The sequence below is a fragment of the Cebidichthys violaceus genome, unplaced genomic scaffold (assembly GCF_023349555.1).
Source record: "Cebidichthys violaceus isolate CVI_PGR_0920_01 unplaced genomic scaffold, fCebVio1.0.p SCAF_42, whole genome shotgun sequence".
NCBI lineage: Eukaryota > Metazoa > Chordata > Actinopteri > Perciformes > Stichaeidae > Cebidichthys > Cebidichthys violaceus.
The window spans coordinates 511,637-529,492 of NW_027176617.1; the positions used below are offsets into that span (position 1 = coordinate 511,637).

Sequence of the window (17,856 nt, forward strand, 5' to 3'; positions counted from 1 at the left end):
AAATTGACATAAATAACAATAATAATAAGCGGTGGCTGCTAATGCCACAGTGGCTGCTAACTACTAAAGAGAGAGGAGGAGAGGATATTCAAGGGAGACAAGAGGAGAGTGTGGCAAAGTCAACAAGAAGGTGTTAGAAAGAGCCATGCAGAGAGAAGCAGAAATGAGGACACACGGTAAGATGAAAGGGTAAAAAAAAAAGAAGGGAAAGTTGACAAAAAGGTCAAAAAGAGAAAAAGATTAAGAAGGCAACAAGGTACGGAGCCGGAGTAACACACAGAGCGATATGAAGAGCAGAGAGAGTGGGTGGTCAGAAAGATGGTACTTTATCATGCCGCCTAGTTGTAAAAGCAATAAGCTATCTATAGGTCTCCGCATAAGGACTTCCCAGGCCCCACAAAGGCCATCCCCATTCATCTCACTAAAAGCTGAAGTTGCTGAACTGAGCTCAAATGCTCCTGGAGGAAAATGGTTTGTCATCATGAACTCCTGACTATTTCAGAACATCCAGGCACACAATCCATTAAAATATCCGAGTATACTTACCACTTTTATATGTCGCTATTTTCATTCCATCATTTACAATGAATCTGTAGTTTTAGTTTTAGTTTTCAAAGTTCAAAGTCAAATAATTTTCCAGGGCATTTTATTTAACCATTTCAGCTAATAGTTAAGGTGTATCACAATGACTGGTATTCACAGACGTCCCATGCATACCAGCCTTGTAAAATAATCAAACTGCTAGTTAAAACGGAGACAGGAAATAAGTAGTTCCATGGTCGTACGGATGACATTTGTGCCAAGAAACTACACAGGAACCTCGACTGACAAGAGAAACCTGTAAATTATACCATTTGCATGAATTCTCGGTGCCGTCTGCAGGTAATTATCATCCTCTGATGTGATCACTTCTGCCAGTCGCCACCCGTCCCGTCCCCTTCAGATCTCTTCCCTGGTTCTCCGTCTCTCTTTGAGCACTTACACTGGAGGTGTGATTGCATTAAGCGGCAGAGAGCGAGGGCATCCCCAGTGCCACGTTAATGTACAGAACAGAATGTACAGAGTAGTGACTGTGAAGGAGAGCAAGAGAAGGGTTGGAGTGTGGGGGGGCATCCATTACTATAATCATTTTGCATCACTTGGAAAGGTGGCTCTTAGAGCAGCTGCTGTGAAAGGAAGAAGACCGAGAGGACAGCGAGAGAGATGAGCGAGGAAAAAAGCCTCTAAAGGCTCTTAGTAAATCTAAAGCGCAACTTCATTTTTCAGCCTTTATTGTTTTCTCACACGAGCACCCAGAGCATCCAGACAATAACCAAAGACATTTCAGTGGCGTATTAGCGTCCCCGTAGCGCGTTTGTAATATCCTCGAGGTTTCCTGAGACGTGCATTGTAGATAATGGCAATTAACAAGACCCGTCGAGAGGCTCGACAGCAATCAGAGCTTTTACCATTAGTCGCTTTTCAAGTTAAAAAGCACAAACCATCGATCAAAAGTGCAAATTTCACCACCTGCTTGCAACCAACCAGTGAATTCCTACCATGAATACAATATAACCAAACCTAATGCCACACAAAAGCAATAAGTTCCTCCGTGAAAACAATGAGGGATATCTTTTCAAAGCGGGGGCGGAGGACAGGGAATACCCTGAAGGAATAACAGCTAATGCAATAAGATCGCTCTGGCCAATTAGTCGGCGCTAGCCTAGCCAGAGATGATGTCAGTCATCATTACTCATTGCTTAATGCTATAAAGCAGGAGGGAATCAAGAGCAAACAAAGAAAAGAGCAACAAAAGTGGGTCGGAGTTAGGAGGACAGTGGATTAATCACGCCAGAAGCAGACAAGCGCGCTTTTGTGAATAATGGCACCCACACGGAGCAGAATTAACCACACACACATTTCTTCAGTTCCTAAAACACACACTTTATCTGGCTCTTAAATACAAATTTAAAAAGCTTAGATACATTGAGTCACTCTAACAAAGATACAGTGCACGCCACAAAAATGCAGACATACACAAACACACACATACACACACACACAGTCAATTTCACAGACACACAGACTGTTCCGGCACACGTATGGCTCATTAGTAATGACCTACAGGAACATGTTTTTCCACGCCACTGGCCAAATTCCAGTCAATATCCCACAGCTCCACATGACATTTCACATTTCCCTTACATCTGCTGTCGGCATGTAGTGGTGCACAAACAACTCAAGGCTGTGTCTCTAACAACCATACATAAATGCATGCATACATACATACATACGCCCACGCACTGTACAGTACACACACGCGCAGGTGACGGTATATGTGGTGTATTAACACAACAAACATGCTGACAGGCATGCACAGAATCCCTCGCAGATAGACGCACAGCACACACGGTGATGTTTATCACAACAGAGTAATGGAACACAGTGGTTCTATGGAGGAAGCCATTATACGCCCTGTATGATTATTAGGCTTGACTTTAACATGCCTCCTTTGTAAACAGGCGGCGGCTGTATGGAACACAAAGGAGCTGCTGCAAAGGGTTACTGTAAAAGACTTATTATACTTAAATAGATTTTTATTTTGTGGTTCTCAGAACAGAAGGAGGATTAATTTCTCTGAAATTCAATGACATAACTGCTTTGTCAGGTGGTAGAGAAAGACAGAAGATACAATGTGCCGCTGTGCTGCAGAGCTTTACAACTTTGCAAAAAGGTTTACGCTACAGTTTCTCAGGTTTTGGGTTCTGGGCCACACACGGGGTCACTTGGATCACGAGTGATTTCAATGTTCATTTGTGAGACGAATCTAATACAAACTAGAAAAATGCACTTGAGTGCATATCTCTGCTAGGTGTGTCTCTTCCCCTCCCGAACAAAGAAGAGTTGAATGTCACTCAATTGTCCCTCCCGGCTCCCCAACATGTAAGATGGCAAAGATAACAAAAACAGGGGTTTTATTCATCTCGTATCGCGCCTAACTTTAGTGGATCATGACATCACGGGGGATGGAATTCATCTGGAGATGCGCAAAATGCTGCAGAACATTTTGAAAATGTTGGAATCACCGCAACCACAAGAGGTCCTCAAGCATACAGTAGTAAATGAGCACAGAAACCGGGCTAGGCTGATGGGTCCAGCGGTTTGCCAGATTAACTGCGGACAAACAGACAGACAGACAGACAGACACATGATCTTCTCACAGGCTTTTCCTGGAGATAATAAATATTAGGTAAAACATTTCTGCTGCTTACGTTATCATAAAAAAACGAATAATAAAGCACAAGAGAAGAAGACAGCTGCTTTTCAGAACGATTGATTTACTGAACAGAATGGCCTTGGTTGAAACATTAAAATTGATTTTGTTCAAGAGCAGTACTTCATTGCACTCTTTTCTTCTCTCTTGTTAAGAGTGTTTTCAGTACATGCACAATAGGCAGTCTCAGGTCCACTCTTTAATTTCCATCGTCTTTTTTATTCATTCCACCACTCTCCATTTCTCTGCCTCCTCTCCTCTCTCTTCCGATGAACTCGGCAACACTGGGCAAGGTAATTAACTAATTGCTTACTGTGCAGAGACAGCCACGGTATGTGCGTGTCGGAGAGCGCGTTTGTGGAGAGGGGTGGCATGACAAGTAAAGACGGCGAGACAAAAGTGAGACTGAGTGAGAGACTCTGCGGGGGGGCGGTGAAGAGCGCAGAAGAAACAAGGCAGGGGGGGAAGAGAGATACCGAGAAAATGGGATGAATCAATGAAAAACTGTGTCCTGATTTCATTAGTGGCTTCTCCTTCTCTGTGGCCAGTGCCACATTAGAAGAGAATACATTCATTATAAGATGCAAGTTACCCCTTTTCTCTCTTCTTTTTATTCCATTACTCTGGTGTTAGTTATCACCTCTTTTCCATTCTTTCTTTTCTCACCATCTTCCCCATCTTCATGTACCTTACTTTGCCGCTGCACCTCTTCTCCCCCTTCCTCCTTCCCTCCTTCTATCTCTATCTTTTGAGGCAGCTGCTGTGGCAAGTTGTCAGTCTCAGGTGTGTGTGTGTGTGTGTGTGTGTGTGTGTGTGTGTGTGTGTGTGTCCCTTGCTCTCCAAACTCAATTCAATCCTACTATGAGAGCAGGGGCCCAGATCAAATAAAGCAGGCAGCAGCTTTTACAAGAAAACAGAGAAGGGGAAATCCATGCTCACACACACAGACAGAGACAGAAACAGAAACAGAGACAGAGACAGAGACAGAGAGAGAGAGAGAGAGAGAGAGCGAGCGAGCGAGCGAGAGAGAGAGAGAGAGAGAGAGAGAGAGAGAGAGATCCTCTCCATTTACTCAGGTTGATTAACCCTCTGAAGGCACAGAATGCACCAGGTTCCTTACTACAAGAAACCTGCGTGAAGTGCAATGAATTTCTGGAGTGTCTGACATTCAAATGGTGTTCATGCTAACCTTTAGCAGGTTGCTGGATCCCCATAAACTGGTGTACTGCAGTCGAATGTCAAACAACAGGAACTACTCAGTTTACCTTTATATTGAGCATTTGTTCAAGGACTGATACTCCTTGGTATTGTTGGACATCTGAAGGCTCCTGCGAAGCTTTATTATAGAGAGCATTGCTGGGTTAATTGGTAATTTGACATCTTTGAGATTACTGTGAGCTGTTGCTGCAGGCTGCATTGAGTCTAACGAAGAGAGTGAGTGGGAGTAATTTTCAGTCTCAAATGAAAAAATTAAAATCAATCTCTGCAAATTGATTGAATCCATATAAATCTGTCAGATTTCCCCTGCAAGACATAAACAGGTTTACTTTTTTGTCCTGGCTTCTAAAATATCACAGCCTAGGGGATTATCTGAATTTAAAGTTACAGTCGACCAGTACTGTGAGAAACTTAATGAGCAGATCAATGTGACGCTTCCAGTGTAGTAACAGCAGACAGATAACGCTGATTCAGTTCCTGATTTCTGTTAATCGTGTACAGTAGAGTCGAGAGGTCATCTGACTCAATCTGGTAATAAAAACAAAGTAGTAAAACAATAGTAACGTCAAAATCAATTCATGCTTTAAATTTTTGGAAAGAGTGTAATCCATTCCCCGTTTTACAAGTAAACGGTGTCTTGAACTTTAGTACCAAATTTCATTGTTCTTCTTATATTCAAATATATATATACACACACTATAAAGAAATTGTTAAGAATTTAGCGATATGTTAAACATACACTTATGTCATCCTTGTTGGCAACTCTGCTGGGCAATCCTTTTACTTTGCAGCAGATTACTCCACTGAATTACAGAAACATGAAATGTTTTTCACATCGACCCTCAGTGTATATTGAGATTTTATTTTAAACAATGATATTCTTTCAAATGCAGCTGGAAAGAACTGCTCCAGTTTGACGGCAATCTGTCAATAGACATTGTGAGAAAAACAAATGTTAGAAGAAAGTCTTCTGGTTAATCTCGTTTTTCATATAACCATTGGTACCCATCTACTGAGCATCAGTGATATTGGTGACAAGAGGTGCCTGCAAAGATCCTAAAGAATATTATAAGACAATTCACACCCCAGCCAGAGCCTGTTCATCCTGCTGCCATCTGGCAAACAATACAGATGTATCAGCTGCCATACCACCATACTGTAATGCAGATTCTATCCTCATCAGACAAAAATGGATCCATCCCCTATATAGACGACGGACAGAATGTATATGGTTCCACCATTAATAGCCACTTTCTGACATGTGTTGATCACCACGACTTGCCGCCCAGCGTCATTGTTTGAGCTTCGAGACTGTCAGCACTCCATCTGCTCACTTCTGAGGCTTTCTGCTCAAAGAAAGGAGACTGTCAACGGAGAATTTACAAAAGAGAGGGGAAGCAGAAGGAACCAGGGAGTGTTGATGTGTAATTTCCATTCAGCAAGAGTGATGGGGGAAGAAAGGAGGAGACAGAGAGGAGAGAGGAGACGGGAAGGGAAAGAAGGGCAGGGAGAGGTTGAATTTTTGTGAGTGAGAAAGAAACAGAACATAAAAAATGTACTTATGGGACTACTTTATATTCAGGCTTTTCATATAATTATCTACTGTTCTTGCATTTGTTTCATCTAAATCTTACCTTTCCTTTGTACTTTCTCTAAGAAGTTCATAATTTTACACCCCTCCTCACTACTCCTCTCTGAATTGGTACAAAGTTAATTTAATAATCTAATTAGTCCGTACTTCAAAACATATTTGTATAGTTGTAGGATAAGTCCCCAAGCTCACTGAAGTACCTCATAGCAGAATCTAATGATGCTGTCGGGGAGTCAAGTATAACCGCATATAGCTTAAGGGTAATAAACAAAAAACTGTTTCGTCAACAGCTACTGGGATGAGACTCAGAAGACACTTCTCTTTGGGTTTAGTGATTGTTTTTTGGAAAACTAATTACTCTTCTGAATATCTGTAGTTTAATTAAAACAGGAACATACATTCAGTCTGTACTTCGGTTGTGCTTATGTGTAATATTTTTCCCTCACCAGAGATACAACGTCCATAAAATGTAACACTCCATCTGAGACACTAGGAACAGTGAGCAGCAGGAGGCAGCGGACACAGCAGAGTCTTAGGACAGAGGAGAGGAGAGGAGGGGACACGAGAGGAGAGGATACAAGAGGACACGAGAGGAGTAAAAGATGGGTTCAATGAGACGAAAGGCCGGGATTGGCTTCCTCACTGTTCTCAGTAAGCCCTACTATTCATTCTACTCTCCCTCATAGGAGAGAATGGAGCCTCAACACACAGCTGGCGAGACGGAGATAAAGGACTGACGGAGGAGCTTCAATAGATAGAGGGGAGGATGAGGATGCAGAAAAGAGGACAGAGGGAGACAGCTCAGATAGAGAATGGATAGAGACCAAGATAAAGGAAGAGAGGAGAGTTGAGGGACATCAGTTGGAGGGTCAAGAAAGCAAAGAATACAATCAAAAGACAAATCACATGAATGGAAGAAGAGAGGAGAAGAGGGGCAGGAGCTCAGACGGGCCCAGAAAAGTTTATTATCTGTAGACCACAGAACAGAAACTTGCTCCTCTTAATAAAAAAAAATCAGTGGGTTATCCAATTTCAGTAATGTAATAATGAAACATAATTGTTATTATTGTCAGAAAACTAGAGTCGGTTAAGTTGGCTGCTGTCCAAGGTGGCTTTCACACCTGTAGTGTGGCTCATTTGGACATCTTCATAGAAAAATATAAAATATAATAATATATCGTTGCCTTTCAGTTCTGGTTCTTTGTGTTCACACTGTATACTAAGGAGCCATGAGGTGAAAGCATGAAGATATATAGACTGACAAGTAACTATTCTTAGGGAGAGTCATCCTGCGTCATTATGGAAAATCTAATTGAGTGAGTGACAGCAGGTCATGCAACACTTTGCTGCGTCTGTAACTGGAGCTCGTATGTAATGAATAATGAGGAACAGTTAGAAACAGACACTTGTAGTGTAATGTTATGATTGAAATATTACTCTTCGGTCACTGCGTTTCACTGGCTTCTTAACCAAGAACTGCTGAAATACGATCAATCAACAAACAACATTTGTACTCCTATTGACTTTTTGATTGATCAGGGAAAATTCCCAGCAATCATGTGGATATGTGTTATCATGGTGACCAAATGATCTTGCACAAATATAGACAACTCTTATGCAGGCCGTTCACAATTAATAGATGGATTTAATAGTAGTTTAGCTTTGAATTAAAGCTAAAAAAACAAACCTGCCGACATAGAACTCATTGGTTTTGCTCCACTTTGGTGCAGTTTGTTCGTGATGGGAAAGCAGAGTTTGACCCACAGCTTTCACACAAGCCGAAACACAAACCTAACCAAGCGTCCAAACGCACCGTAGTTTGTTCGAACCGAACCAAACACATTACAATGGATAAGACTTTACATCCTACCTGAGAGCAGAGCTACTTGGGCGGAGTAGGCGGAGCCTGCTGCTCAGCTGAGAGCTGACAAGCGACAGGAGCTGCAGTTCCTGGTGCGAAGTCTGGATCTCTCCACCAATGGGAGGGAAGCGTTGCGGGTGCGTGTGCCGTCTGTCCACGCCGTCGGTCCACTGTCTGTCTGTCTGCAGGTGCTGTCACCATTCCCTACAGGAAGAGACGGAGAGAATGTCTTTTTAAAGTGTTCCTAGCTCTATTCTATTATGTTTCCTGCTGTGATTATTGCTTGTGCTAGCTCAATTATCACTGCATAATAAGCAAATCCCCTGCTATGCAATTACAATCATCAGCTTAACCTTCAGCCAAGTGTTATTTTTCACAAAATTATTTGCTTTCAGTTGTGCAGAACAGCAGCTTACGGAGAAAAGTAAACTCTCGGTGACTATTATGTGAGGTACTACCTTCAACTCGCTCACTTAAGCATCCAGAATTTCTTGTTTCTAGTTCTCAAAAGTCAGCAAGGCAGTTTAATAATCTTTAAGACCCAACTTTTATGAAAAGATAAAAAAGAACATAAGATATCCTATAAAATACATCAGAAACATTAAAGCTACATGAATGCGTGTGGTATTTGCGTTGTTGCTTTGCGTGTTTTGCTGCTATAACAACACACTCCTCTTCAATGATAGTGTGTAAATATTAATAGAGGCAACCTGTTGACCTTTGATGCATATTGATTGCCATCACAGTCTTACTTGACAGAGTGTCCCAGAGCAGACTAAATGGACAAGAGACCAGCGTTCAAAACATAATGTCCATGCTAGTAGTCGCTGCTCCTTGATAAGATCACAAAGCATGTGTAAAGGCCTGAGCTTGTGGTTCTGTACACTGGCTCTCTCTCTCTCTCTCTCTCTCTCTCAGGAGTATTCAGAACAAACACCCATGCTATTTATACACTGATGCTCCATCATCATGGCAACCATGCTTTGTTTACCCACATGAGACAATGGTTTTAGGAATGCATCCTTTTAAAAAAAAAAATCAAAACATAGTTATTTGGAGGCAATTATGTCTCTTTCACGAACTTGGCTCGCTGTCTGGTGAGGACAATGTTTCACTTTCACCAAATGCCTCCAGTTAACTGAGAGCTATTATGATGAAATGGAAAGCTGGTGATAAAACCAGTATTTCTCTGGAAACAAAATGTGTGTTTTGTTGGTTTTCTAGTTGTTTGGGTCATAGCCTGACAGAGTTGTTGTTAAAATGTTATCTAACTTTTGTTTTAGCTTCAAATGGTTTGTGTTTATCCCTTTATAGCACCGACAATGAAGTGAAAATATGCGACTAAATACACACCAAGTAAAAGCAGCTTCATTAGAAACTGACTATAATAAACACATACAATGTATTTTGTGTCCTGTAATGTCTGCAACAATAGTGAGAGGATCACACCCAAACTTCTGTTTACAGCTTCATACAATTAACACCGAACTACTCTAATGGAGACTATATTTTCATGTATCATAAGGTGTGAAGGTGTTAATGTTCCCTGGGTAAATACATGTAGTAAAGTGTCTAATTTGATGCACAAGCACAGATTTAAAAAAAGAAAAATGCTTGGTGCACCCAACCAACACACTCGTCTCATTTACAGTAACCCTGGAGGCTGTTACCATAGCGACAAAGACATGTCCCAAGGTCACGGGGGCGGAGCCGAGCATTGAGTTGAACCCTGAAACAAGGCATCGCCTTAGCAACACAAAATCAGGTCGGTTGATCATGTGACAACGAGGCCCCTGGGGACAGACACCGATACTCAAACACAAGTTTTCTTGTTTGTACGAAGTTGAGACAAATTTGATAAACACACACACACACACACACACACACACACACACACACAAGCATGTGAAACCTGTTTAACACCTTGCATACACATTTAAATAATCGCACACAGAATTAAGAGTCACGTACACACACTTACAAACCCACAATAGAAACACTTGCATAAAGTAACAACACCAACACACACACACACACACAATTTGAGTAGATGTAGCTCTACATTAAGTTAGACATTCAATGCCAGCTTTCTGTAATTTTTCATTTTGGCCAAGTGACTGCCTGCACTATTAGTGTAGATTTACCAACTTAATTAGCATAGCAAACATGCGCGATGCCCATCTAACAGCACTGTGAAACTATAGTTTGCAACATCGTTTACTAAAATGCAGGGTGTGAACTTTGTGTGTGAATAGAAGAGGGGAGGAGCTTATGTAACAGTGTGATCTGTTCATCAGTCTAACATAAGTGAAATAATGTGTAGAGAGCTGGAATACTCACGACTCAGACTATTTTATAACAGAAATATTGACACAAGTATGCACTGAACACTGAACATGGAAATACATACAACCAGCAATAAACTCATTACTTCGCATTCCTCTTTGAACAATATATTTAAGTGAATGTGTTAAAGGAATATTTCACGCACAATTTGTATATCAATTAATCACCGCGGGCTAAAGAAATTCCATCTCATGCTGGAAGTGTTTTAAATAGTAAGATTTAGGCAAAAATGCATGCAAGAAGTGAGCATTAGACTGGATAAACAAGACAAGGCTTATGCTGTACGAGTTGTGTGAGAGTTTGCAAACAGATATTTTATGTAGTTTTGCTGTTGATAAACCTAGCCTCCATTTATTTCAATTCATCAAGGATTTACTCTGTTTTCTGAATCTCCGTTTGCCTGTCGAGGCACGTGAGAAAAACAAGTTTTCATCTAGAATTCAACTCAACACGCAGCGAGTAACTGATGTACTAATTGTTGTTTTGAGGTATTCCTTCAAAATCCTCGACTAAACTGCCTCCTCCCATAAATGAATATCTATCTTTTGATTTCAGGGTTGAAATCAATACAGGGACAGAGCTTTCACCTGGATTCACCTCATCTGTTACATGGAAAAGAGTGGTCCGAATTGGTGCACACACACACACACACACACACACACACACACACACAGGTTTGTAAAAACACACACACACACACACACACACACACACACACACACACACACACACACACACACACACACACACACACACACACACAAGTGTTTCCTCCTACTCAGCAGCCCAGGATTCAGTTCCCTGTCTGTCTTACAATGCACTCAATAATAGTGGCAGCCTGTGTGTGTGTGTGTGTGTGTGTGTGTGTGTGTGTGTGTGTGTGTGTGTCTGTACATCTCCATGTGCACCTATCAAACCATGCCCTGCCCCTTTCAGTCTGCTTTTCTATTGGTTCCCTGCCTGCTATCCCATTGTTGCAGGCAGGGTTGGACACACATGCACGCACCCACATTACACACATTACACACATTACACACGCACACTCAGAGACAAGCACAGCTGTTTCCACAGAACCATAGGTGAGGTGTGTGTGTGTGTGTGTGTGTGTGTGCGTGTGTGTAATGGGGAACGGAGCAATATCTCTTGCAGGATTACACCCTGACCTAGCTTGTCTGGCTAATCCACACCGCTACTAGACAGAGAGGAACACAAGAAACTCGACTCTCTCGGTATTTAGAGCTCATTATGCAATGTTTTTCACTACAGTCTTTAGTGTTACAGTTTTGCTTATACCTCGCTGTCACATTTCATGTCACATCAGCTTCTGTTTTCACACATTATTTGTTTTGTTTGCTTCCTTGTGGGCTTGTTTGTCTCTATAAACATGTCCTTCGTTATGCTGCCACTGTTCTTTATTTGTATCTATATAAGTAGATGAAAAGAATAAACCCATGAGTGAAAGGAATGGACCAGAAGGTAACTGTCCTCAGGAGGGAATTCCACTGAAACTGACTTTTACTCGGCTAATCTGCAAAAGATACACTGCAACAAACAAGCTGTTTGTTTGTTTTTCTGGTTTAAAATGCGTCATAAGTCTTGGCTTCCAAAGACTGAGGAAAGTGCAGCGTTGCAAAGTTCTTGGATTGCACTGCAGGCTCTGGGTTCACTGGCTGCGTACAACGAGACCAGCAACAAACTGGCCAACAATGGTTAGTTGAACACAACTCTGTCTGCACCAGCCTACAGCTACATACGACACACAAAAGCCATGGACGAGAATTACACAGTTTGTATTGAACGCTGATTAATTTATAGGGCTTTCCATTAAGCACCAAGCAAACTAACCATAATACATTCGATAATGTGCACATATGAGCCAGAAATGGACTCATGGTCCACATTCATAATAAGCGTCTGTGAACAACGTATCGCAAATCAAGTGTAAAAGTGGGAAACTGCTCAACTAACTTGCCTTAACTTTACAACACCTGACTGAATATTTTGATACAAACTATTGGGATTATTCTCAACATCTTTATTTATTTCCTGTTTTAATTATTTCATCAGTTTCTCCAGTTTTGTTGCGGACACATGTCGTTGTTTGTGAGCTATTGTGCGGTTAAGGCTCAATAAATTGAAATGGTGAAAAGCAGTGTGAGAGAGAGAGAGAGAGAGAGAGAGAGAGAGAGAGAGAGAGAGAGAGAGAGGGGAGAGAGAGAGAGAGAAGAGGACTGAAACACACACACAATGAGACACAGAGAGAGAAATTAACCACCTCAGCTCCATCACTGCAGGTCAAAGTTCAGCCTCCTCTTTAAAAAGCTGCCCGAATGTGCTTTTTGTGTACCGGATGATCACGCTTTCCCCCTTGCTGATGAACACAGACATCTCCACTACCATTCATACAGTATGCTTACATACACAGCCTGGATAGCGTGGATAGCAGTGCAGCTAAAATAGACACTCTAACACAACTCAGATGAGGCAGACTGATGTACAGAGATACATGAAGATTAAAAATCCTCCAGCACCTATTTTTCAGCATGTACACAATGATGAGAATAAATACTGCAGAGGTTTGTGTTACAAGTACTTGCTTCCTCTCTGACTCCGCTCTGTTGGGTCTCCACAGGTGGGGACTTTAATTAAGCATCTCCTGATGTCATTAAACTTTTTATGGAATAACAACAGCTGTCTAATGCCACGATGTGATCATGTTACTTTCATAGAGCAATTTACAAAGTCAACTTGATAACAAATGCTGCAGCATCGAGAGAAAGCCAGTCCTCTTTTCTCTCATACAATCTCATATTCTTTCCTCCTTTCCTTTCCTGCTCTGTCCCCTTTTGTTATATATACATCTACTCTCTTTCTTGCCTTTCCTCACCCTCCTCTCTAATACTAGTATTCTCCAGGGCAACACATCACAACCTGAAAACACCTCTGTGATGCGTGACTGAGATGTAAGCAAGGGAGAATGAAATACAGAGCAGAGCTCACACACACACACACACACACACACACACACACACACACACACACGCCCCACTGCTGCTCAAGAAAAGTGTGTGAGCGACAGAGAAAGGAAGTCCTCCATTTCTCCTTTGCGTGGCTGCATGTATGTACAGTATTTACCTCTGAACACACACACACACACACACACACACACACACACACACACACACACACACACACACACACGTGCGTGAGGAGTTAACACGTGTGAGTGAGACTGTTGACAGAGCGCACCAAACGCTGAACATCAGAGCTGTCACCTGAGGGAATTACTCAGCATTCCTCGGTCGAGCAGTATTAGCGCAGAGGGCCGGGAGACGCGAGAGTAGCGGGGAGCCCGACTTTGATCCCCCCCAAGATCGGAGAATCAGGATAAGGGGAATATGCTGTGAGCGGGGCCTGCAGGGAACACACTCACACACACACACACACACACACACACACTCACACAAACTCACACACACACACACACACACACACACACACACACACACACACACACACACACACACACACACACACACACACACAATCACATCTTCAAAGTGGCACACATGCGCAGACCGCATGCTCACAAATTGCGTTCTTCGACTTATATTATTCCAAACATTCAAAAGACATATGCCGCCCACGCATGCATAGTAATTACCGCTTTTGATCATTTCTCAAGTCTCTTTCTCCCTGTCTCACTCGCATACTGTACACACACAAGCACAAGCTGGAAAACATGGAACTATACGTAGTAAAGAGTTGTTATGCTCTCCAGCAGTAATCTGAGAGTGACGGCAGGTATAATGGCCGCCCGGATTACGGCTGCTCTACCGCTACATTAGAGCGGCAGGATACAAGCTGCTGCTGCTATCGAAGCGGCTTGTACGAGGCTTCGTTTACCTCCTTCAAACAAAACTTTTAGTCTCAGAGTGGTCTGAATGACGACTCAAATTTTTTTTTTCAAATCTATCATGCTTTTAATTGTGGCAAGAGAGCACTTTCTTCATGATGGCTTGAGTGCTTATATAAGTCAATTCATAGTTCATTGGTGAGGGAAAGAAATACTCTGCAATTGCAATAAAAACAAAGTGATACCACGTCCTTTTCTTTTTAGATCAGAGATAATGGGCTAATCTCAAAATTGCCATTAATTAAGCACAAAACAAACAAAAGAAGGCTTTGTTTTTTGAAGGCAAATTTTGAAGAGGAAAATGCATCTCTTCTTGTTTTAAAATTGCTTGCTTCTGTTTTTGCAATTACTTTATTTGCTGACAGAGTTCAAGTTGTTGAAGAAGAAGAATTAACCTTAAAAGGAAATGAAAAAAAACAACCTGAGTCATGTTTTTGTCAACATATTTTTTATCAATCTGTAGTGCACTAAATACTTGATTATCGTTCTTTGGACACTATATGAGTTGACTTTAAGAAAATAATGGTTATTATGGGGTTCACAGCACGACTTTAGGAAGTCACCGGCTATATGTCATCAAGCACCACGGCTGTGGCAGGTTCCCGCTGGCAGCACAGGTGCTCACATGCACACACACTAAACACACACACACACACACATACGCGCACACACACACACACACACACACACACACACACTGAAGCAGACACTTGGCCAGAACTCTGCAGCTACCTCCTCCCAACCCCACTGATGTACATAACCACACACACATAGATGCACACTCACAGACACACACACACACACACACACACACACAAAGTGCAGGTGCTCACACTGCCCCACCAGCTGTCCCTCGAGATCCTGCTACAAGGTCTGATGATCAAGACAGAGAGGACAAAGGGACAGAAAGACTACAAGAAAGAGGACTGAGCAGACGCCAAACTAACAGGTGTGTACTATGTGTACTGTGTGTGTGTGTGTGTGTGTGTGTGTGTGTGTGTGTGTGTGTGTGTGTGTGTGTGTGTGTGTGTGTGTGTGCGCACACTATGTGTGTGTCAGGTCATGGCTCACATCCAACATGCTGCACTGCCCTTAACCCAAATAAAGTCTGGTTATCTTTGTTTAACCTTGAATGTTAGAGCGTGTGTGTGTGTGTGTGTGTGTGTGTGTGTGTGTGTGTTAGCATACTACGCCCTTGGTGGCCTTTGACAAAGCATGAATGCAACACGCTTGTTTAAATATAACAGAGTAATGTGGCAAGTCAGGTCAGTCGGTTCTTGTGACTTCGGGTTACGTCACAGTCGTGTCACGTCGGACGCGTGTCCCATCACGACTCGCTGTTCTCCGTCACTCCCGACAAAAGACTTACAGCGTGTTATGTAACCAAGGTCACCGGGTCAGAGCCGCTAACAGCGTGGCCACACCCAGCCCCGGCTGTTAGCATTCCATAGTGAGCGACGCAGTCGATACTTGTCAGGCTGTTGATGTACAGCACTGCTGTCCGGGCTCCAGGGGCTCCGGCTCAGACACGTCTAGTGTGACCTCTCCTCCCTCTGCAGTTACACAGAAAAGAGATAAGAAAGCGCAAAATACCCCGGGGCAGAATGTAGTAGAAAGATAACAAATTGTAATGACGGTTTTAGTTGAAATCGGGTGGATGAAAGTTCAGCAATGTTTTTCTTTTCTTTTCTTTTTTTACCCCTAATTAGTGTCCACAAGGAAGCAAATCGACAAATGCTTGGTTTATATGTGACACGATGGAAGAAATAGTAAGAGCGATGTCGCCCCCTGAGCCAAACCACATATCATGTTTGAACATTTTGTGCTACTCCGTATCCTTAACTCCTCTTTCAGCACTGCTGTAGTGAAGGAACCCATTGCTCAAGGGTGTCGGGACTAAATACCTGGTGAGACATGGTGTCACTCTTAAATGAAAATACCGAATGTACTTTTCTGCCTATCTATATATAGTATCACAAAATACACCACATACTGCACCGCACAAAGAGAAGAGGCATGCTGAAGCTTGCTGGACAGCTATATATTGTATTGTTTTCTTTTTCCACTACAATGGCCCAGTTTGCTTGTGGCAGCTTGTTAAGACGGGTGTTAGCCACAGGGATGTGCATCATGGGGCTACAAACTGCAACAAGGTCATACTGAGATTACATTGTTGGAGGGTCCAACAAATAAAACGTGCGCTCACACAAAACAGACACACACAATGTCACGTAGAGATTGGAGCTAGCCGTTGATGGCTGCTACTAAATACATTGAAAATGTATTCGACGTATACAATTCAGAATCTAAAAGAGAAGCAGGTTATTTCGAGTAATTCTAGATAAATAGTATACAATTATGAGACTGTTTACATATCTTTAACATTCACACAATTCATATAAAAAATATCATATTTCAGCTCTTGTCTTTGGATTAAAAATTTCAGAAAACAAATTGCTGAACCAGCTCAACAGGCAAATAAAGTTCAATCCAATGAACCACTGCCGACTAAGCCATGTTGCAAAAGTTTAAATGAGGACAGTGGTGCCGCGGTGACCGGTTCTGTCGTAGGCATTAGAAACACGCACAAACACACAGCTAGTCTCGGTTCAGGGACTTCTAAGTGCAATCCCTTCTGACACAAACTGTACAAAAAAGCCTCTCTCACACTCACGGATTAATACGGATACAGTACGCACACATGAGCGTGCACACACACACACACACACACACACACACACACACACACACACACACACACACACACACACACACACAGGAGTGCCCCGGAGTGTCTATACATGATTAAAAGACTGAAAGTGGGGCAGGCATCGTTCTCACTCTGTGAAATTACTGCAGTTCCTTTCAGCCCACCTCGAACACACGTGCGCGCACGCGCACACACACACACACACACACACACACACACACACACACACACACACACACACACACACACACACACACACACACACACACACACACACACACTCTTAGTCCAGTAGGTGTGCACGGCTACACTCACACGTCCACGAGCCACATAGCATTGGATCAATAATTGAGTGATTTGCCCCAATGAAGCAGCAGGGGAGAGGAAAGGACCCGTTATTGGTGCCGGCCACAAGAGATGACAACATTTCTAAAATATCTCCCCCTCCCTTCCCTACCTACCCACCGAGTTCATGTTTTCCTGGTGTTTTGCACTTAACAGTACGGTCAACATTATTATTTCATAAAAGCAGTCTGTAACACCCCAGAAAACGAGATGTTATATTCCTCAAGTGGGACTGAGTGGGGGGTCCTCAAACGGCTCAAAGAAACCTTCATGTTGCACTTAATACGTGAAAAGGATCCATCAAATCTTTTTGAATTGCAAGCGATGTCGGCTTTTTAATTTCAAGTGGTTAGCTGGTTAGAATCTGGTTTAACTTGGTGATATTGTATATTTCAAAAGTAGCTTATACAAAGCTGAGTGCATATTAAAAGGATCAATTTAGAGGATTAAAAAAATACCCCGGGGGAATTGAATGGCCTCATTAAAGTCAAATGAGTGGTCTTGATGCACAATAGCTAAATGCTGCTCACTGAGATATTATCTGGAAAAAGCATAGTCAGGCATTTTTTAGCTCTCTTTTTAATCTGGACATTTAGTTTGTGACCTATGAACGTTT

The 17,856-nt window shown here is 42.4% G+C and overlaps 1 protein-coding gene across 2 annotated transcripts in view; it reads right to left on the reverse strand.

Annotated features, from left to right (window-relative positions):
- The window catches only part of atxn1a (ataxin 1a), an 84,499-nt gene that overhangs the window by 53,967 nt on the left and 12,676 nt on the right, over window positions 1–17,856 (reverse strand). For both annotated transcript variants that reach the window (XR_011104955.1, XM_068728454.1), the window contains exon 2: window positions 7,933–8,127. The gene's annotated coding sequence lies outside the window, so the exon portion shown is untranslated. The remainder of the gene's footprint in view (window positions 1–7,932; window positions 8,128–17,856) is intronic.